At 37.5% G+C, this 24,474-nt stretch overlaps 1 long non-coding RNA gene across 2 annotated transcripts; it reads left to right on the top strand.

Moving 5' to 3' along the window:
- Positions 1-1,654: 1,654 nt before the first annotated feature.
- Positions 1,655-3,499, top strand: LOC145086704 (uncharacterized). 2 transcript variants are annotated; one of them, XR_013700561.1, is made up of 5 exons: positions 1,655-2,061; positions 2,153-2,241; positions 2,387-2,488; positions 2,582-2,658; positions 3,188-3,499. It is a non-coding gene; the product is annotated as an uncharacterized LOC145086704 (long non-coding RNA). The 2 variants fall into 2 exon arrangements; XR_013700560.1 differs by having other exon boundaries at positions 1,656-2,061; positions 2,164-2,241.
- Positions 3,500-24,474: the final 20,975 nt, after the last annotated feature.

Consider the following 24,474-nt stretch of genomic DNA (forward strand, 5'->3'; position numbering starts at 1 on the left):
TATATATAAAAGATTCCTAATGAGATTTTAACTAAATCGTAGAGAAAATAATTATTAAAGAATTATACATTGTGATGTATGACTTCTTTTCTAATGAATGTCTAGGTGTGGAACAAGATAACACACCAACTTTATTAACAAGTATAGTAGTTGTAATTATATTCTTCATTTTAAAAAATAATTGTGAAACGTTTTTCGAAGTTTTTAAATATAAAGTTGAGATGCAAGCAAGTAGAACCATTTAAATCCTTAGTGATATTAAATGATGAATTGAACATAACTATATATGGTTTACTTTCTAATCGGTGGAAATTATCTACCTTTATTGTTTTGGGATGATGCCTTAATCACTATTACTTGTGTCTTGAATATAAACACCAAGTAATCAGTATATAAAACACTTTATAAGATTTAGCATGGATAGGCTTCATCCTTATATTACTTAATGTTTTAAGGATTTGAAGCCTAAGTTAGACTAAAGCTTCTAAACCCATAATCTAGTAATTACATATTTGTAAAAATACTCTATAAGGTTGGTTAGATTAATCATACAAATCCGCCAAGAATAAGTTCTCTTATTCCTCTAAAAAGTTGAGTTATCAAAAAATAAACTTTTAATGACAAATCAAGTGGGAGGCACATGGAACTTGAAGCAACTTAAGAACCATAACTTGATGTAGTAGTAGTTGGCGCTAGTTTCAACAAGAAATTTTTGAACATGAATAATAGCTATTCATAAACATAAAATATTTGCATTAATGGTAGTAATCATGTATAACATGAGAAATATGGAATCTCTCATTGATGAGTTCTTCTTGATGGTTTCTGACAAATCCGATAACTACCAAAATGTTATATCAGATCTTGAATATGATAAATAACTTTGAGTCATGAACACTGAGATGTAAGCCACGTCTGATATATATATATATATATATATATATATATATATATATATATATATATATATATATATAGTGTTGAGGTTATGGATATGAACTAATATCTTTTTTGTTTGTATGTTGAATATTACTTCAAATATTTGTTGGGGAATCCAATTTTCTTTTTCTCCATTGAAACATTATGATTTGAAAAGAAAAAAAAATAGCTATAGTTTTAAGATTTTGACGACATTAGTTCAAGTACAAGAATGTACCTTTACGTGTGCGTTAGGGTGATGTTCAAAAGCAATATATGAATGACATGGAAATTAGGTGGTGGTAGTTTGGTAAAGCACAAATCACATGAATATGTTTAGAAAAGTGAAAACTTTAAATTTTGTACAAAAGCGGATATGATTTGAATTTATAAGTAATTGGATTCTGAAATTAAGGTACAAGATTGTCATCAAACTCAATTTAATTACTGTTGGTCAAACATGATTGAACTAATTTATCTTGTTTTTATTGGACTTACCTAAGTTTCTATTATATAAGAACCGATATTCTCTTTTAATAATTTTACTCATGACTCACAAAAATGAACTAAACCGATATTCTCTTTTAATAATTTTACTCATGACTCACAACTAGTAGCAGGCCCGGCCCAATACATGGGCGAGTTGGGCTTAAGCCCAGGGCATCAAATAAAAGGGGCATAATATTTGTCCAATAAGATGTACTATATGTATATATATTTTAGCCCAAAAGTGAAGTCCAGGTACTCCAGTCCAAGAAGAAACGCGTCTGGATGCTGAAGGCGGAAGATATGATTGAGTGCCAAATATCTTGAGAACTTCAATCGTCAAATCGGTAACGACTGAAAATCGTATTGTTGTGTTTCGAGGCTGCCAAATCGCTGAACTATCTATTTCTCTTGGTCCGATTTCTAACCCTATCTTATTCTCAATTGCTGTAAATCAACTAATGCTACTAGCCTGCTTGATTGGGTTTGATTCAATCGACTTTTTTTTTTCAAACTTCTCGCTCGGAGTTCGATCAGCGATTTGCTGTGCTTGATTGGGTTCTTTTTTTTTTCTGCCCTGAAGCAAGAGGAAAACGGAAGAAAGTGTCTCAAAAGTTCAACTGTTCAATTGATTTGGGAGATTGAGTCTGTAAATCGGTGAGTTCGTTTTTCCATCGTTTGTTTCTTATTTATTTCTAAACTTCCTGAAATCAATCATCATTTGTTCATTATCTGATTAAGTGATTAGTTTGAATATAGGATAAGGAGGCATATCACATATCTGAAAGCTGGATGAAAAAGAACTGTTGGATTCGATTTTGTCTTCTTCTGATTTGGGTGACTTATCTAGTTCTCTACTTCCTTTCTTCTGATTTCGATTTCACTATCTGATTATGATTTATGTGTTTCATTGTATTTGATTAATTTCGATTTTTTTATTATGATTTAACATTAGTTGCTGTTTCTGATTTCGATTTTTCAGTGAAAAGGAATTTTCACCTTTGTTTGAGCTTGGGTTTTGCTTCTGATTAAGTTCGAAATCTATTTCCTTTAATCTTTATCCTCTATTTGTTGTTTACTTCAGGTAAATTTCAGACTTGCTTACAAATTACTCAAGTTCCATTGGTCCTTTCTAATTTTTTTGTTTTTGTTTTTTTGTTTCTGTAATGTTAATTAGAAGGCTGCTTTGTATTGAAAGTTGACATCGTGGTTTGCTCAAAATCTGCTGCCTTGTGTACTTGACTTCTTGTTCAGGTTGTATCTTTGTTTGTTTAGTGTTTATAACTAGATTTGTTGAGATTTAAATATTTTTCCAGAAAACAACCATTACATGCTCAAAATAGAAAAAAAAATGAACAAGAAGAGGCTAATCATTTAAGAGGGTCTTTGAATAAATTTGTTGTTAGAAATCAAAATATTAGTGAAAATAATCTGGTTGATAACTTTAATATTCCACCAAGTACTTCCAATGATTCGGTTGATATTTCTAATTATTTTGAAAAAAATGATTTTGAATCTATATTTGGTTTTTTATTTAATGGTTCCAAATTAGTTTCTTTATTTGATGATGAATTAAAAAATATTATTTAAATCTTGAGTCCAATTTGACAAATAGTGAATGTGATATTGATGAAAATGATTTATTGATAGAGTTACAAGTTTTAATAAAATGTTGTTGTATGAAGTATACAAAAGTGAAAAGTGAAAAACATTATAAATCTATTCAAACAATGGAGTATACAAGAAGAATGAATATATTTCTTAATGTTTTGGTTGTATGTAGGATATTGTTGAAGGTGTTGGTTACGGCTGCTTCTCCGGAAAGAAGTTTTTCAAAATTGAAGCTCTTGAAATCGTATAAGAAGTATTATGACTCAAGAAAGATTGAATGGATACCAATTTTAAGTATTGAAAGTGAATTTTTACAAAATATTGATTAATTGTAAAGTAAGAATTGTTTTTGCTACAAAAAATGCTCGAAAACATTGTTTTAGGTGATTTTTGTAGGTTTTGTTTGTATTGTTTGTTTGATTATAAAATTCAATGTATTTTTGATTTTCTAGTTATTTTATATATAAGGGCATAAAAATTCTTATCTCGGTAGTAAAAAACAATGGACCGGCCCTGACTAGTAGGTATATTTGCCCATGTATTTCTCAACAATGAGAACGATATACAAAACATGTTAGGATAATCTACACCGATACAAGACTAATACAAGGCTAAGCCCTAAAGAGTGTAAGCCCAAATACCCATATATTTACATCAATTTTATAATAATCTCAATAACCCCTCTCCCCCCCCCTAAAATTCAAGCACGTGGATTATAAGAATGTAATCTCATAGTATGAGGTTGACTAACCTCAAGATTGTTCAACAAACCTTTCAACTAATTGAGCTGACAGGTAAGTGCCACCATGGAATGATGCTTTGCTTTAGTAGAAGATCGGGAGTCAGCCATTTGTTTCTCAGTTTTCCATGAGACAAGATAATGACCAAGAAACACCTTTCACCTATTAAGAGATTGTTGCATGATAGGAGAAATAGAACAATCTAAGTCAAACTAACCAGAGAAATTAAAGTCACAATCAGCACGTAAAGGAATCCCTTGACCTGGACTACCTTTTAGATAACACACCACAATGCAACATCCCGATGATCACACCGAGGCTTATATAGAAATTGAGACAAAGTACACACTAAGTAGGCTAAGTCGGGTCGAGTGAAAGACACAAATGAAATGTCCCACCAACTTGATGAATTTTTCCACGTTCTTTAATAGGGAACTTGACCCGAGAACTTGAAAAGGTAAAAAATACTTTTTAAAAAATTAATAGTTTCTTACATTTAACGAAACCAATGAATTTCATTATTTTCGAAAAATCATAGTAACTTTTTTTGATTTTGGATAAACAAGCTCACATTTCATCAAATCAGAGATATCATGAGAAAGAGAACTATTTTAAGAGTGACATTTATTCACCCACACTCATTTGAAGAGAGAATAACTAAAACTAAATATAACCGATAGAGTTTAATAAAAAAAATACATTCCTTTGGTTTTCCATGATAAATAAATATTGGTTAATATTTAATTCTAATCATAAGAACTCTTTTTATTCCCTATTAAAATAATGTTGGCGTGAAGCGAAGGCATTTATGAATTTCTTCGGTCAAATTTCTATTGTCGATTCACCAATATTGAGGAAAGATTAGACAAGATAGACTATTGGAAAAACAAACATGAAAATATGATCTCTTTCAGCCACAGTTAAGCAACTTTGTGACGTAAGGTTAAACACATGTACCGAAGAAGTTAGACTAATCCTTCATATCTTAAGAAACATGTTTCCGAAATTAGACATCTACTTATGATAAGAATTACAAAGCATTGTAGTAAGAGTTGGAAAACTCTTTGATTTAGAATAGTTGAATTTCTAAGAACTGTAGATCAAAAGTTAATATTTCTAACATGTTAAGGAAATCACTACATTTTGTTTGGTTAAGGGGTTTCGTAAAGATATCGACTATCTCTTCATTGGAAGGATAAAAAATAAGTTAAATACGATGGGTTTTCTAGCATTCTATACACTCTAGTTATGGCAGCGGAAGTAATATAAACCCTATGTGTACCTACATCCTAATGGATCTATGCTTATTCTATTATAGCAACCCACTTATGAAAACGTTAGAAGAATTACTGACCTCTTGACTTCTTGGTCTTTTGGAAGATTCTTTGACTAAGATCTGGTTAGAGCCACCTTTGTTTGATGAAAAGGACCCAGTAGAAGGAATCCATCTTTGTCTCACACCCATGACTCCAAGAGAGTAACCAAAAAGAAAATTAGGAGGAGGGCTAATTTCATAAACCCTAGAAGGGTTAGAAATTGTCCACTAGTGAGGAAAAAAGAGGAATGTTGAAAATATCAAGCCAAGGTGCAAGGAATGATGAGATCCCTACCGCCATATTTATAGGTTTAGATCCTTACCCCAACTACATCACTTGAGCAACGTGGGATACATCCTTATTTTTGAAATTCTGTCAAACTTAAAGGATTCTATAATATTCCAATTACTTATAGTTTACTTAATAAATATTCAACCATTGTAATTAATTAAACCTATTTAATTAATTCCAAAATCATTTCTAATTATTTTATAAAACTATCGTTAATTAATAAACTTATTTTCTCCTATTTTTTTTTGCTCAATTGAGTCATGAGGGTAGCCCAAAAGGACCATGTTATTATTAGAAATATTACCAATAGTTAATCACATGGACATGCTTTCAAGCAGTCTCCCACTTTAACAAGTCATCAACTATACGAGGTCCAATATTTCTTTAATAATCACCAAAGCATATGTCATCCTATGCAACTGTTGAACTCTAATCTATTTGAGATTCAACCGCTAGATAAGTGATAAATTATTCCTTTGTTCCAGATATCATATTAACCTGAGACATGGATAAGGGTCAATCTCAGTGTTAAAGAGTATGTTTCCCTATATATATATATATATATATATATATATATATATATATATATATATATATATATATATATATTTGTGATGAATAGATCCGACTCCTAAACTAAACACACCAATTTTAGTCAGGGTTTGACTAAGCACTTTAGATGTCAACACCGAATCATCGAGGGCCCATAGATATCACTTCTTCTATAAAGGTAGATGAAACAAACAAAACTTTGACTACATAATTTTTGTCTACTCATCATATGACATATAGACATAACCTTTATGACTACTAGTTACAGATAGTGTTGGAACAGACCAATACAGAACAAAGTTGTAAAACAAAACCCTAATATGCATCTGATTTTGAAGAATAAGAGATATTATCATCTTAGAATTACTTGTGACTTGATCCATGGAGTAATCTCTAAGTGCTGGTTGTTCCATTTGTAAATATCTCAAGTACTCCTAAGTATTAGCATAATCTCTATGTTATGTCTAATAACCATGGGCAATCCACTAATGCTCATGACAGTCTTGCATTACTTACTTACTTCCAAGAGTATGACCGACTGTGGAGGTTTGAGTAAAAGTGGGTTCTAAACATGCAAAAGCAAAACCCATAAACAAATTAACAAAAATGGTAGCATAACCAGCTCTTTATTAAGTCACCACATAATAAACACCAATTTGGTTACAATTCGTACCGTTATATATTTCAAATTAATCAAACTAAAAACTAAAAATTTAAACCATATCACTAGCATATCTTATGCCTATTGACTTAGTATGACCATCATGATTAGGTCTTGATAATGGCTCTCTACTCGTGATGATTTCTCTATCCTCAACTCGCTTTTGAACGTAGTGGTATTTCCTATGTATGTGTCTCGAATTCCCATGGTCCTTAGGTTGTATAGTCAATTCGAATGCACCCTCGTTATCACAAAAATTTACATATGACCTTTGATGCTAGGGACAACACCAAGATCATCAATGAAGTTCTTTAACCATGTAGTATCTTTTGTTGCTTCACTGGCTGCAATATACTCTAATTCACATGTGGAGTCTGCCACACTCTTCTGTTTGAAATTTCTCCTAGTAATTAATCCTCCATTGGTAAAGAATACCTATCCTAGATGTGAACACGAATCATCTCTATCGGTCTGGAAACGTGTGTCATTGTAACATGTAACACTAAGCTCTTACTTGCCTGCATGTACCAATAACTATAAGGTAACACGTTATGATATGATGAGTCAAACACTCTACACACTATCTGTCAGCGTCAACATGTATATCACTATCAACGTTAGCGTATCAAGTCTATCAATGTCAGCGTGAAGATAGTTTTTCTATGTAATCTTTTGTATATTAGTGACAAGGATTGGTTCTTAGTATAGATTAGATACTATCCATTTAATAAAGGGATATACTTATATATATATATATATATATATATATATATATATATATATATATATATTAGTATATATTTAACATTAAGGTGAAACCCTAATGTAACCTATAGATTGGTGTCATAATTTTCTTTGTGACAACCCATTTCTTGGTGAAAGACAATTTGGTGAATCCTCTGTGTTATTTACTTTTCTGTTCATTAATTGTTCAATAATTTTGTTCTTGTTTTTTTTACTTGAAGTGTATCCGATCGTTACAAACCTTCAATTGTTGTCAGAGAGGGATTTTGAATACACTTAAGTAATCATGTCAACTTCCAGTAATTCAAAGTCCTTTGGTCTCAACAAGATTCCTCCTTTTAATGAACACAACTTCGCCATATGGAAAACTAAGGCCATGGTTGTTCTTGAAACCATGGACTTTGAGATGCGTAAAATTGTTGATAAAGGTCCTCATATTCCTATGTACCAACATATGGCCAACAATGCTCTCGTTGGTCCCTTGAAGCAAAAACCAAAGACTAGCTATGGCAATGATGAGAAGAGACTGATTAATCTTGATGTCAAAGCCAGAGCTGCAATAGGAAACTCTCTTCCCTATCATGTGTATCATCTTGTGTAGAATTGTGATTCAACCCAAGAGATGATCGAAACGCTGACAGTGACATATAAAGGCACTGTGGAAGTACATGCCAAAACTGTGAACAATCTCAATCGGAGATACAAGCACTACTTTGCTCAACAAAGTGAATCACTACCCAAACATTTAACAAGTTTAACTATTTGGTTAATGATATGTGCAGGCTAGGAGTTGTCAACCAATCTTCTCAGTTAGTTCTGAAGTTCCTAGACACTGTGGGAAAAAGCTAGGAACATCACACTGATGTTCTTAAAATCAGTGAAAAGATCGATACCATGGATCTAAGCTCCTTGTTTGGAAACCTTCATAATGTAACGCATGGTTCCTGGTATGTATTTAAACATATAAATTATTCATTTTTATAGAGCAACTCGATGAGTTGGAGGCCCCAGACTCGCCAAGTAGAGATGTTTTGGACCGCGCATTTTGGTGACTAACTCGACGAGTTGGGAGGTATCAACCCGACGAGTTGGTTGGGTGAAATGAAACCCTAATTTCAAGGTTTCGCACCCTATTTAAACACCTTAAACCTTTCATACTGGCCTCATTTTCCAGCCTCCACTATCCTAACCCTAAATCTCGAAACCCAAAAGCTAAGTTGAGTGATTGTGAGCCATTTTGGGTATTTTTGGTGTGTGTTGAAGCCATTGGAAGAAGGAAAAGCTTGAAGAATCAATAAGGAGCTTGTAGATCCAAAATCCTTGCCTCATCCACTACCCTTTTTTGGTATAAAGCTTGAACCTTGCCTTGTAATTGTTTAGATCTCCTTTTGGGGTTATTTTGCTTGGTTTTGGCCAAAATATCACGGTCCTTGGGAGTTGGACGTCCCAAATGGGTTAACACTTCATATCTAGGGTCTTGAGGGGTTTTCATGGCATAAATATGCTAACGTTATGGCTATGGAAGTCCCATGCAACCTTTATGCCATCATTTTGATCCTTAAAGCTCCAAATGGCCATGCATATGGATAAAGTTTAAGCATTTACGTGATCTTTTGGTCCCTAGAGTCCAGATCTATGACCTCATGGTCTATCTTGTAGCTTTGGTGGTATTTGGATAAAGACTTTGGAATTTTTTTGGGTTAGGGTTTTGAGCTCAATCTCATTAGGAAGGGTATTAATGGGTAAAGTTGGAAACTTTACCCTCCTAGAGGCATTTCCAATGTAGATCTGGAGTATAGGGTGTAGATCTGAAGAATAATGGCTTAATGCATTAAGAAGGGTTAACAGACTAAAGAACTCGACGAGTTCATAAAGGAACTTGGCGGGTTGATAAGAAGTGTCCCGATTTTGTTGTAAAGGATGAACTCGTCGAGTTGGAAGAAAACTCAACAAGTCAACCTGGGATATCGCGATTCTGTAAGTTATGGAAACTCGCCGAGTTGGATGATAACTTGACGAGTTGGATCACAATATCATGATTCTGTGATTCATGAAAACTCGGCGAGTTGAAGGGCAAACTCGATGAGTTGAGTCAACTGGGATCGTTGACTTTGACTTGGACCAAAGTTGACCCTTAAGGGGTTATGAGTATGAAAAGGGGAATTAACGAAATCTTTTATGTGTAGGGGATTGAGTTGGGTTGATATTTAGAGTTGGGGACTGTTCAATTGCTTCCAGTGTTCAAGGTGAGTTACCTTCCCAGTATAAGTGGGCCAAAGGCACCATTGCCAGCCTACTAGTAGTTGTTTACAGAAGAGATGATTGTCTTTGTGATAATTGTCTAGTATGTCACTATCTGTTGAGATTTATGTGCTTGTATACTATGTTATTATGTGGTAGGGGTAGGGGTGAAGCAGACCCCGTAACCGGTCGAAAGATACCAAAGGGGTAGGCCAACACCCAGATATGCTAGGATGTATGCGATTTATGTGCTTATATGCTAGAATATTAGGTGGTAGTGATAGGGGTGAAATAGACCTCGTAACCAGTTGAAATAGACCGAAAGGGTAGGCCAACACCCAAATATGCTAGGCAGTTACCAGTTGAAAAAGACCGAAGGGGTAGGCCAGCACCCTGATATGCTAGGCGGTTATCGGTTGAAAGAGACAGAAGGGGTAGGCCAGCACCTTAATATGCTAGGTAGTTACTGGTTGAAAGAGACCGAAGGGGTTGGCCAGCACCCTGATATGCTAGGCAGTACCGGTTGAAAGAGACCGAAAGGGGTAGGCCAGCACCCGGATATGCTAGGCAGTATGTTTATTGTATGGTATAAGGTATGATGGGGGAACTCACTAAGCTTTGTGTTTACGGTTTTCAGTTTGTGTTTCGGTACTTCTACTTCGAAAGGAAAGGAGCTGGCATGATCGCAGTGCATCACACTATGATTTTCCGCACATGAGATCTTCGAGTGTTGTACTCTGATGATTGTTTTCTTACGACATGTTTTGAGATATTGGTTTTTGAATATGATATGGATGACACTATAGATGTTTTCAGACTACTGGTTTATATATTTACGTAATTAAAAATGAAATTTTTGTTCATGAATTTTGGATGTTACAAGTTGGTATTAGAGCCTTGGTTTGAGGGATTCAGACACACAATCGGGGGTGTCTGGACTCAAATCGAGGGTTTGAGAGATTTTTACAAGAAAATAATTTTTCTAAATTAAGATTAAGGGTTTTTATAAAGAACAAGGAGTGTGATGCGTGCAATCAGCCGAGCTCAAGTATGTTTTCCCAAGATACCCATACATGTTTATATTATGATATGAAGTGTGAATATGTGAGCTGCATGGTAGATTAGGGCTAAGCATCAAGGAAGGATGCCTTATTTGCCTACTGTATGTGCTTATTGAACTGCATGCTAGTACTGATTAATCAGTGATATGTTGGCCTGTTTTGGATATGCCTGGTTTTGGTTACTCAATGCTTGAATGCTGCTTGCTTTGTGCTTTTAGGGGTTCTATTTGTCTTTAACTAACCAGTAAATGAATACGTTAAGTTACATATTACGAGGAATAAATAATTTCAGAAGGTTAGGTCTAGCCCTATTTCATAGCTCTTGTCTGAGTCCAACCGTTGTAGGGTAGGACCTCTCATTCGAAGAATTATATGGTCTTAGTGATATGTAATGGTATTCACGAGCTAGTTAGGGAGAGATAGCACAAACTTCTTATGCAACCTATAGCGGATAGTGGGTCGGAGATTACCCTAGGGCAAGCCTAGGAAGAGATTAGTGACATGAGCTATTTGATTAAGAATTATATTTATGGATAGGAAGCGGCTTTGGTAACCCAAGGCGACCTAGGAGGAAAGTACGGATAGATGTGGAAGGTAGTATGGGCCTATACTACTGAAAGCAGAGGATCTGTACTTGAATCTTGGAGAGTTGTGGAGAACCAGGGGTGGCAGAGTGTGAGATCTCTTGATGATTATGTATGGCCCTGACAATTATGCGGTCTGTTTCAGATGGTGGTGACATGTCATGGAGCAGGGGGCTCAGGGTCTGGGTCTGGTTCTGGTGCGGGTTCCGATCCAATTGATGATAGATTGCGCGAGTTCATTGCATCCGGGATTACAAGAGGCATCCTTGAGTCGACCCCCGTGATTTTTGGGTCGATCAAGGATGGCATAATTGAGCTGATGGAGGATCTCCTTAGGTAATTCAGGAGTGACATGGCACCTGGCCAGTATGGGACTCGTACGCTATCCTTCAAGAATTTCAGGGGATGTGGAGCACCATAATTTTGTGGGGTGAAAGACCCCACAAAAGCTAGGCGATAGGTCGCAGACATTAAGTCTGCACAGGTGATGAGCTTTTGCCCTGAGGGGTCGAAGGTCAGACCTAGTGGGAGATAGTCGGTGATACTTTGGGAGCCCCAACCATTGAGGCCATGACCTGGTCATATTTTGTGTCTAAGTTTCAGGCGGAGTTTGCGCCATATGTGGAGGTTCACCAACTGGCCATGGAGTTTTTGGATATGAGAGAAACTACTAAGATGGTGGCGGATATTACTGCCAAGTTCAGGGAGAGGGCCTTGTTGGTGCCCCAGTATGCGGGTGATGAGAAGATGAAGAAAACCTGATACCATGATATGTTGAGAGCTGACATTCGGAAATATGTCAACTATTTGGCGTGCTCGACTTTGGATGATATGATAGCCAAGGAACGAGAGAGGGAAATTGATATATTGCACATCGGGAAGAGGAAGGTGGAGACTAGGAAAACGACTGAGGTTTCAGTTAAGAAACCCAAGGGATTTGGCTCGAGGTCGATGGGCTAGCAGGGTCGGAGCCGCTATGGGAAATGCGGCATGACGCATGAGGGAGTTTGCAGAGTAATGGGATTGGTCTGGTATAAGTGCGGCAAGTTGGCACACTTTAGCAGGGATTGTACTGCCCCTATCCCTACCATTCAAACATCAGAAATGCTTTGTTTTCACTGTAATCATCGAGAACATAACAAGGCCAACTGCCCGAGATTGGTATCAGGAGAGCCAGTGGTGGCGCCAGCTCTAACGACCCTGCAGATCACAGATGGCCGCTAGGGCAAGTTAGATGCTCCTATGGTGAGGAATCGAGCTTTCCAGCTGATCGCCGAGGAGAGGCGTGTTGCCTTAGATGTGGTGACTTGTATGTTTCTTCTCCTTAGTTTTTATTTTATGTCAGTTTTGATGTTTATATTCCGTGTATCTTGTTTTAGGATCGTTCCATGTGAATAATATCCCAATGCTGGTATTATTTCACTCAGGGGCTACCCGATCCTTTGTATCGCTCACGCTTAGCAAGCGATTTGTTGGAGCTCCATGGGAGCTGGACTGTCCCCTTGATATAGAGATTGCAGATGATAGGACCGTTCGGGTTGTGAGGGTTCATTGGGGATGTACACTTCATTTGTTCGATGAGCAGTATTCCATGGATTTGGTCCCTATTCCCCATGCGAGGGAATAAGGTTATCGTGGGTATGGACTAGGGCAGTGATCGACTGTGAGAGGTAGCTAGTGCGAGTTAGGACCCCAAGTGGGGGAGGGTTAGTGATTCAGGGCGAGAGGCCACAGGGTGGACTGACTTTGTGTTCGGCAGCGAGGGCAAGCTGCTACCTTCAGCAAGGTTGCACATGTTATGTTGCTTATGTCATGGATACCCGTGAGAAGGTTAAGGCGAGCGTACACGATGTACCGATCGGACGTGAGTACCCGAATGTGTTCCCAGAGGATTTGCCTGGGGTACCTCCAGAGAGGCAGGTAGAGTTCAGGATTGACCTAGTTCCTGGTGCGGCTCCGATAGCCAAGGCACCATATTGTTTGGCTCCTCTCTAGATGCAGGAGTTGTCTACACAACTGTAGGAGCTGTTAGAAAAGGGATTTATCAAGCCGAGCAGTTCGACATGGGGATCCCCAATCCTATTTGTGAAGAAGAAGGACGGGTCACATCGGATGTATATAGATTACCGGGAGTTGAATAAGGTAACAGCGAAGAAACGTTATCCCTCCCGAGGACTGATGACTTATTTAACAAGCTTCAGGGTGCATCTTGGTTCTCCAAGATTGATCTGCGATTAGGTTATTACCAGATGCGATTCAAGGACGATGCTGTATAAAAAACTGCCTTTCGGAATCGCCATGGTCACTATGAGTTCGTGGTGATGCCGTTTGAGCTCACCAATGCTCCTGCCATGTTCATCGATCTCATGAACCATGTGTGCAGACCAATGTTGGATTGGTCTGCGATAGTTTTTATCGATGACATCTTTGATGGGTTTTGAGCACACTAACAACCTTATGGTGCACATGCAATCCTAGATGCTTTGGATCTATGTTTTCTCTAATTATACATGCAATTTGATTTTCCAAATCATTCATCCTAACTAGCATAAAATTGAACAAAATAACTAGTTAGATAACTTACCTCTTAATAGGACTTGTAGTTCTTGGCCTTCAAAAGCTTTAGCACCTCAAATGTGATGCCTCTGATGTGTCACAAACACCAAGTGCAAAAGGAGGTTTCAGAGAATAAGTTGCTTAACACAAAATCGATTCACACTCTCCACGAATGTATATGGCCATAGATTTTTGGCTATAGGGGGCTCCTTTTATAGTGTGGCAAGTGCTACGGTTACATCCATGTAAACCCTAATGCACCATGATTGTTCATATTACTTAGGCTGCATGGGTTAAACCTCCATGGACTATCCATGTTGGTTTAGCCCATCCTAATTAATCATGGATCATTGGAACACACTATAAGAATCCTTGATTTACCAAATCAATCCCTATATACTTAATTAGTCTCTTTTGATCACTAAATTAATTCCAAATTAATTCTTGGTCAATACTAATTAAATAATATGATTTCATATTAATATATTATACTTGTAATATATTAACAAATCACAAATAACCTTATTCTCAAAAGTCCATTCTATCAAGTTGTATTGGTGAAGGCAACCCAAAAGGACCATGCTACTCTTGGGTCAAGTACATACCAATTATGGTTATGGGCTTAGACACCTAATCCAACAGTCTCCCACTTGGATAAGTCTAATAACTATAATTGCAAGTACAACTTAAAACACTGACTAGCAATCGTAGCTCCTAAAAGCCGTTGTCGAACTCTGACCCAGTCAGTGATACATCCTTTAGATAAGGGATCATATAATCTTCGGTTCTTCAAGATATCAGCCAGACAAATACATGGAACAATGTCATACTTGTTGTCTAGTAGTTTGTTTCTGGATTTTAGATTTGTTTGACAGAGAACTTAATTGAACACATCAATTTAGTTCCGTCGGGCCCGACACATAATTCAAAACAAAATCATCGAGGGGCCCAAGATATCATTTTTAAATCCTCCATGAATTAAAAGGAACAAATAAACTTCAACATTATATGCTTGTACTAACTATTTGTTAAATCATACACAACAATGCGTTTTCGCACTATCAATGTATAACAAACTCATAGTCAACAACTCATATATCTTGGTTTGAAGACTTATATGATATTATTGTCTCACGATCACTCATGATAAATTCCATGAAGTGATTCAAGTGAGCGTGGGTTTAATCCAATACTCAGACCTTATGAGCACTCATGAACGTTGTAGCAAACTTTTGCTATGTCTAATACACTTCAGACAATCTACAACCAAATTCATGACAATCTTGCCTCAATACCTACTTCGAAAGCATGATCGACTGTGGGTGGTTTGAATAACCTAGTTATTCGGGAAGTCAAAACTTGAAAAGTGAAAAACAAGAATAATTAAATCCAATATGGTCTCAGAACCTATGAATATAAATAAAACACCTTTTTATGTAATCACCATATTGATTACAAATTATTCATTGTATAATGTTTCGATTAATCAAATTAATACTTGAATTAAGACAATAGTTATCCCATGCTACAAGGATGCACACTATGTTTGCCTATGGACCTTTCTTTGTGAAATAGTTCAATTGAACACATATTCAATGAAACTCATTTCACAGTCCCAAATCCTTCCAATAAATGTAAGAATACCAAATTCTTGCCATTTACCATGATCTGTTAGATTGTAAACTTACATGAAATGATCCTCTTCTAATGACTATACACAAAAGTCACAGGGACTTGGCAACAGACATTACAAAGTATTCTAATGGAGAGAAATTCCATGGAAACAAAGTCTCACATTTAGAGTACATTCCTATGAACATCCTTCTTGCATTAAGTTTTCTAATCCTACACAGAGTTAAAGGGTAACTTCCACTTATGGAAAAATTTCCATATTCCTAGTCTGATTATCATTTCTGAACAATAGTTGCCTCTTTTCAGAATATGTCAATATGGTCATTCCAAAATTTACACTATACTTCCAACTGTCCATGAGCAACCAATCTTTCGTAAACCTCAGATTGTCCTCGACAATTGCTTAACCATTTTAGTAATATCCAGTTCCGGTCCTTTTTCCCTCTTAATGCCCTAGGCATTTGGAAAATTCAGAACACATAAATATTATAGCATATGCAATCGATCCTATACCCGAAGCATATGGGATACGACACATAATGTCTCACATAAAGACATGATACTTTACCAGTCTTTCGCTATAATATTTCCACATATAGAATTTCCTTATGTTGAATCATTTCAACATAACATTAACATATGTCCATGACTAAATTTGATTAAAATCTCAATCCGAGCTTTTAGATTTGAAATGAAGTATAAATTCCTCTCCCTTAATTATAGCAAAACAACTTTTCAAACCCTGCAACTTTGAGAATTGAAACTTTTGTTTTCTATAATTAACATTGCTAACTCGCAACACTTAACGTAATAATTGTGCTCCCACTAGCATAATAATTACATTCTTATTAGCGTAGCACTTATGCTCCCACTAGCCTTGGCATGTACCTAGAAATCAGCTGGACTTCTAGAAATCAATATTATTGATGTTCTTACCAAAGTTCAGATTTCTGATACGAGATGCTTTGATAAGACTTTATCCAGGATTCTCAAACTCATACACCTTTCCTTAGATAGCTCACATGTGTGTCTAAACAATTTTAGAACTTACAGCAATAAGTCTCAAATGTTTAGACCTTTGCCATTTCTCACAATTCGAACTATGAAGAGGGATGCCGTAATCATAATCGAATTTGAGAATGCAAATATCACAATTGATCCTCTAAGGACATCTTAGTGCATTTGTATGGCTTAGAAGAGGATCAATGTATGAAGCCATATCAAATTATGCACTAAGATGTCTTTCTGCATAATTTGATTCTTCTTATTCGTTCTGTCATACATTGAAAATTTTCCAATGATTCAAAATTACACTTAATCTTCTAAGTGTAACCATATCTACCAAACTTTTAGTAAATCATGACGAATAGTCTTATCGTTCTTTTTGGTGGACTAAACCAGCGCACAACCAAGTGTACCCGATCCCCTAATCCTTCACTTGACTCACATATACATGTGAACAAGGAATTAGTCTTAATTTCCCAAAGACGAAGTTCTCATTCATCACACAATACAAGTTGGATGATTCCGAGTTTCTATTCAACTGAAACTCAGCTGATGAGAATCTTTTCCATAGTTGGTAAATTTTGACTCTGCCACAAACGAAAGAATCAAACCCATTTTCCAATATTGCTATCAATGGAAACATATAAACAACAATTTTCATAAATGCCTTTGTAAGGAAACTCAAAATAAAATAAAACAATTTTTTTCCTTTTATTTATAAAATTGCGGAAAAAAAAATTATCCTTACAATGCAAGTACATATGAAAAACTATGTTGTTATTTATTCCTAAGCAATCTATCATAACTTTTAAGCAATAGCTCAAAATTCTGATCATCGAACCATGCGATCTAAATCCAACTCTTCACGATCAGAATCAACTTACTCTTCCTTTAAGCTTCATTTCTTTTCTTCGATTCTTCAAAACATCAAAATGTAATTACATTACATCATGTATTAATAATCTCCAAATATGAACTTAATAGAGTTAGATATTGGACTTTACCTGAAGTAGAGTCAAACATTTTGACTTTACCATACTTGCGATCTTTCAGGTAAATATGGCAGCTTCGCAACTAGTGCCCCTTCTCTTGGCAATAGAAACATATGGACTCTTTGAGAATGGTTCACGGGACTATCTCAGACTTAGCCTTTCTTTTTTCCATTCGGTCAAACGACTTGACCATGGCCGATCCCTTTCCATTGGGAGAGAAAGCTTTTCTAGACTTCCAATGTTGCCATTGTCAATGTCCACAGAAGTTTGGGTAGTAGATCTTCCAGTCAAATTTGCTTTACCAGTGCCCCAAATCATTGCTAATTCAGTAGCAATAAGAAAATAGGTAAGATCGATAAGGGTCATGTAATGATCTATCATATAGTACTCATTAATGAACTCACCATATGACTCAGGGAGTGACTGAAGAACTTATTCAACAGCCAGCTTCCTCGAGACATCGAATCCTAACATTCCTAGCATGTCAATGTGTGACTTCATCTCCAAGACATGTGCATAGACAGACCTTCCATCTTGGTGTTTGCTAGCCAATAGGGCTTGAGTGACCTTGAACTTTTCAATCCTTTAAACTAGTGGATCAGGGAGAATTATTGGAGGAGGTGCAGGAAGTGAATTTCCATTACAACATAAAAAATGATTAATCTTTCACCTTGATCATCTTATGGAACATCATCTTTATAAAGAAAACTTTTTCCAAAAGGATAAGGTGGAACATAGTTGTCAGAACTAGATATCTATAGGGGGGATGTTCAAGTTTAGCTAATTTAAGTTCTTAATATAACACCCAAAATGAAACATTAAGGCTAGGACCCAACACAATATTTTACAATTCGGAAGAGGGATATCGTAATCCAATTACAAAATACTAGAAGGTAGGTAAATGACGATTTACCAATTTCCACCATGAAAAACGAAATTGATTACTGAGTTTTAATTGGATTGAAATTCCTATATTCCTTTGAGATTCGTTGAACTTTTCAATGGCATGTTTAATCTCGATTATGCCCTTCATGTTTGTGACTGGGATGCCGAGGATCACATACAAGGTGTGAATAACCATGAAAATTAGCTTGGTACTCTTGATTTCATTTATCACCTAATCAATGTGCCAGTTAACCACACACACTCCATTGATCTATGATAAACATCAAGCCACCCTTTTCCACCCTTACTAGTCCATGTTAGTGTGCTGGTTAACGAAACATGCTCCACTAATGACTTGGCAAGGTGCAAAGTGCAATTTTATGGATTAGCATCAATTTGAAATTTTTCCTAAAGTAACTAAGATTGAGAATTTAATAAAAGTTTAGTTACTTTATAATTAACATTGTACTTTTAACGAGAATTATTGTCCTATCCTACCCATTCGGCTAACGACCCTCCACCAGTCAAGGAAGCGGTGGGTGAGAGTGGAAACCCATTAAACCACCATTTTGTAGGCAGTAACCTTATACCCCCCCCCCCCCTTATAAACCGACTTCATTAATGAGGCCTACTGACAGTAAGACTGACTTGTCTTATACATATATATAATTATTAAACATTTAATATTATAATAGTATAAGGGTTGAATTTTAAACTTTTAAAATTCTAGGGTTTGGAATTAAAGTATTCATAAGTGTGACTTTACAAATTCCAAAACTTGAAGGCAAGTTTTGAAACGTTTCAAAACTTTTAATTTCCATAACTTATGAGTTTAATGACTTTTAAAAGTGAGACTTTTCATTCTCCATAACTTGAGGACAAGTTATGGAATCCATTAAAGGCATTTAGATCAATATTTTAATTAACAAAATAATCAAATGATTTCTCTATGATCTTGTTAAACTCATAAGTCAAGATAATTCGTATCAACAATTTACAAGAAATTAGCCTAATCATATAAACTAACACCAATATTGAAATTTTGACAATTAACTTTTAATTGGATGAGCATGTTCACTACCATATCAAAAAAACAGATTTTATGTTTCAAAAAACAATTTGTGGTAAAGATCCTAAGCAAATTCTGGCCAAAAACTCGAAAATCAGCCACCAGAACCATCAACTCAGTGAGTTCATATTTTACTGAGTGGACTCGTCGACTCAGCACATAGACTCGACGAGTTCATCAGTCAGAGGCTAGAAAATCGATTTTTTCAACTTGGAAAATTAATAAGCATCAAGTATAATAGAAAACAATCCTAGGCTTTGATACCACTGATGGTTTTTGAGCACACTAACAACCTTATGGTGCACATGCAACCCTAGATGCTTTGGATCTATGTTTTCTCTAATTATACATACAATTTGATTTTCCAAAGCATTCATCCTAACTAGCATACAATTGAACAAAATAACTAGTTAGATAACTTACCTCTTAATAGGACTTGTAGTTCTTGGCCTTCAAAAGCTTTAGCACCTCAAATGTGATACCTCTGATGTGTCAGAACACCAAGTGCAAAAGGAGGCTTGAGAGAATAAGTTGCTTAGCACAAAATCGATTCACACTCTCCAAGAATGTATGTGGCAACATATTTTGGCTATAGGGGGCTCCTTTTATAGTGTGGCAAGTGCTAGGGTTACATCCATGTAAACCCTAATGCACCATGATTGTTCATATTACTTAGGCTGCATGGGTTAAACCTCCATGGACTATCCATGTTGGTTTAGCCCATCCTAATTAATCATGGATCATTGGAACACACTATAAGAATCCTTGATTTACCAAATAAATCCCCATATATTTAATTAGTCTCTTTTGATCACTAATTTAATTCCAAATTAATTCTTGATCAATACTAATTAAATAATATGATTTCATATTAATATATTATACTTGTAATATATTAACAAATCACACATAACCATATTCTCAAAAGTCCATCCTATCAAGTTGCATTGGTGAAGGCAACCCAAAAGGACCAGGCTACTCTCGGGTCAAGTACATACCATTTATAGTAATGGGCTTAGACACCTAATCTAACAATATTGGTGTATTCCAAGAATCCAGAGAAGCATGATGAGCACCTGATGGAGGTGCTGAAAACACTGAGGAGGGAGAGACTTTTAGCAAAGTTCTCCAAGTACGAGTTTTGGTTGTGTGACGTGTAGTTTCTGGGGCACCTCATCAGCCAGGACGGTATATTGGTCGATCCGGCCAAGGTAGAGGTCGTGATGAGATGTGAGGTTCCGAGGTCTCAATCAGAAATTCAGAGTTTTCTTGGTCTAGAGGGTTATTATTGGAGATTCATGTAGGATTTCTCCAAGATTGTTGTTCCACTGACCCGACTGACCAAGAAGTCGGTGACTTTCCGCTGGGGGCCTGAGTAGTGGGCGCCAATCGAGACTTTGTGCCAAAAGTTTTGCGAGGCACCGGTATTGACTCTGCTAGAGGGCATTGATGATTTCATAGTGTATTGTGACACATCTATCACAGGCTTGGGCGTAGTATTGATGTAGATAGGGAACGTCATCGTTTACGCCTCGAGGCAGCTGAAACCTCACGAGGCGAATTACCTGACACATGACCTAGAGTTAGGGACAATTGTTTTTTCCCTCAAGATTTGGCGACACTACCTCTATGGGGTTCACTGTACTATCTACACGGACCACAAGAGCCTACGGTACTTGATGGATTAGCTAAATCTAAACATGAGGCAGCGGCATTGGTTGGATGTGGTGAAGGATTATGACTGTGAGATCATTTATCACCTGGGGAAGGCCAATGTGGTAGCCGATGCTCTTAGCCGCAAGGCAGCCACGGCTCTGATTCAGGAAATATGCCTGAGGATGGTAGTGATTACTCCACTACTGGAGCAGATTCGGGAGGCTCAGGTCGAGGGTACGAAGGAGGAGCACCGAAAGTGTGAGCGGATCATATAGCAGATAGTTTCAGTCAACTATGATAGCCGTGGATTGTTGACCCAACATTGTAGGGTCTAGGTTCCTTACTGGGGTGGTGTATACCAAGTTCTAATAGATGAGGCTCACAAGTCGAAATTATTCATTCATCCCGGGGCGACGCAAATGTATCGGGATCTTCGACCTGACTATTGGTGGCCCTGCATGAAGCGGGACATAGCTTGGTATGTGGAGCGGTGCTTGACTTGCAAGAAAATCAAGGTCGAGCATCAGCGACCTCACGATAAGACACAGTCGTTGGAGCTTCATGTGTGGAAATGGGAAGACATTACTATGGATTTCATCACAAAGCTTCCCAGGACCGCACGAGGAGTAGATTCTATCTTGGTCATCATGGATCGGTTGACCAAGAGTGCACATTTTATCCCGATTCAGGAGAGTATATTAGCGGAGAAGCTAGCCGAAATTTACGTCTACGAGGTGGTGGCTCGGCATGGGGTGCCGGTTTCGATTATGTTAGACTGAGATGCTCGCTTTACTTCTAGATTTTGGAAGCGGTTCCATGACGAGATTGGTACTCGTCCCCATTTTAGTTCAACTTTCCACCCACAGACGGATGGACAAAGTGATAGGACGATTCAGACTCTAGAGGACATGCTGTGTGCGTGCATATTAGATTTTGGTGGGAGTTGGGATACATATCTTCCGTTAGCATAATTTTCATACAACAATAGTTATCACACCAGTATAGACCAACCTCCCTTCGAGATGCTCTATGGGAGGAAATGTAGGACCTCAATCTGTTGGGGCGAGGTCGGTCGGAGAGTCATGGGGAGTATCGAATTGGTACTCAAGACTACTAAGAAGATCCAGTAGGTCCGGAGCAGGCTCTAGACTGCTTAGAGTCGGCAAAAGAGCTATGCCGATAAGCGCCGGTCGGACTTGGAGTTTCAGGTGGGAGATATGGTTCTCCTGAAGGTGTCACCTTGGAAAGGTGGCATCCAGTTCAGGAAGTGGGGCGAGTTGGGACTCAGGTACATTTGTTCGTTTAGTGTTTTGGCTCGGGTGGGCCGGGTTGCGTATCAACTGGATCTCCCAGCCGAGCTCAAGCATATCCATAATACTTTTCACGTCTCCCAGCTGTGGAACTGATTAGTGGATGACTCCGCAGTTGTGACCTTAGAGGATACTCAGGTAGACGATAGCCTGAACTTCATTTAGAAGCCAGTGGCGATTCTGGATCGGAAGTCAAAAGCCTTAAGGAACAAGGTTGTGTAGTTAGTGAAGGTGCATTGGCTGCACCGCAAGGGGTCAGAGTGAATGTGGGAGCCATAGGAGGAGATGAGAGAGCACTATCCAGGATTATTTGAGACAACAGACTTCGAGGGTGAAGTCTTAGATAAGTGGGGGAGAATTGTAACGCCTGGTTCCTAGTATGTATTTAAACTTATAAATTATTCATTTTTATAGAGCAACTCGACGAGTTAGAGGCCCCAGACTCATTGAGTAGAGATGTTTTGGACCGCGCGTTTTAGTGACCAACTCGACAAGTTGGGAGGTATCAACTCGATGAGTTGGCTGGGTGAAATGAAACCCTAATATCAGGGTTTTGCAACCTATTTAAACACCTTAAACCTTTCATGTTGGCCTCATTTTCCAGCCTCCGTTGTCCTAACCCTAAATCTCGAAACCATAAAGCTACTTTGAGTGATTGTGAGCCATTTTAGGTGTTTTTGGTGTGTGTTGAAGCCATTGGAAGAAGGAAAACGTTGAAGACTCAAGAAGGAGCTTGTAGATCTGGAATCCTTTCCTCATCCACGACCCTTTCCGGTATAAAGCTTGAACCTTGCCTTGTAATTGTTTAGATCTCATTTTGGGGTTATTTTGCTTGGTTTTGGCCAAAATATCATGATCCTTGGGAGCTGGACGTCCCAAATGGGTTAACACTTCATATCTAGGGTCTTGAGGGGTTTTCATAGCATAAATGTGCTAACTTTATGGATATGGAAGTCCCATGCAACCTTTATACCATCATTTTGATCCTTAAAGCTCCAAATGGCCATGCATAAAGGAACCCGACGAGTTGATTAGAAGTGTCCCAATTTTGTTGTAAAGGATGATCTCGGCGTATTGGAAGAAAACTCGACGATTCAACCTGGGATATCGTGATTCTATGAGTTACGGAAACTCGCCAAGTTGGCAGATAACTCAACAAGTTGGATCGCAATATCATGATTCTATGATTCATGGAAACTCGGCGAGTTGAAGGGCAAACTCGAAGAGTTGAGTCAACTCGGAGTGTTGACTTTGACTTTGACTTTGAATTGGCCCAAAGTTGACCCTTAAGGGGTTATTAGTATGAAAAGGGGAATTAAGGAAATATTTTATGTGTTGGGGATTGAGTTGGGTTGATATTCGGAGTCGGGGATTGTTCAGCTACTTCCAGTGTTCGAGGTGAGTTACCTTCCCGATATAAGTGGGTCGAAGGCACCAATGCCGACCCAGTAATAGTTTTTTACAATAGAGATGATTGTCTTTGTGATAATTTTCTAGTATGCCACTATCTGTTGAGATTTATGTGCTTGTATGCTATGTTATTATGCGGTTGTGGTAGGGGGTTGAAGCAAACCCCGTAACCGGTCGAAGGAGACCGAAGGGGTAGGCCAAGACCCAGATATGCTACGCAGTATGTGATTTACGTGCTTATATGCTAGGATAATATGTGGTAGTGATATGGGTGAAATAGACCCCGTAACTGGTTGAAAGAGACCGAAGGGGTAGGCCTGCACCCTGATATGCTAGGCGGCCACCGGTTGAAAGAGACCAAAGGGGTAGGCTAGCACCCTGATATGCTTGGCGGTTATTGGTTGAAAGAGACCGAAGGGGTAGGCTAGCACCCTGATATGCTAGACAGTGCCGGTTGAAAGAGACCGAAGGGGGTAGGCTAGCACCTGGATATGTTAGGCAATATTTTTATTGTATGGTATGTGGTGTGATGGGGGGACTCACTAAGCTTTGTGCTTACGGTTTTTAGTTTTGGTTTCAGGTATTTCTACGTCGAAAGGATAGGAGTCGGTGTGATCGCAACACATCACACTATGATTTTCCGCACATGAGGTCTTTGCGAGTTGTACTCTGATGATTGTTTTCTTATGACATGTTTTGAGATATTTGTTTTTGAATATTATATGGATGACACTATTGATGTTTTTAGACTACT

This window comes from Lactuca serriola, chromosome 2 (genome assembly GCF_051521515.1).
Source record: "Lactuca serriola cultivar US96UC23 chromosome 2, Lser_US96UC23_V15, whole genome shotgun sequence".
Taxonomy (NCBI): Eukaryota; Viridiplantae; Streptophyta; class Magnoliopsida; order Asterales; family Asteraceae; genus Lactuca; species Lactuca serriola.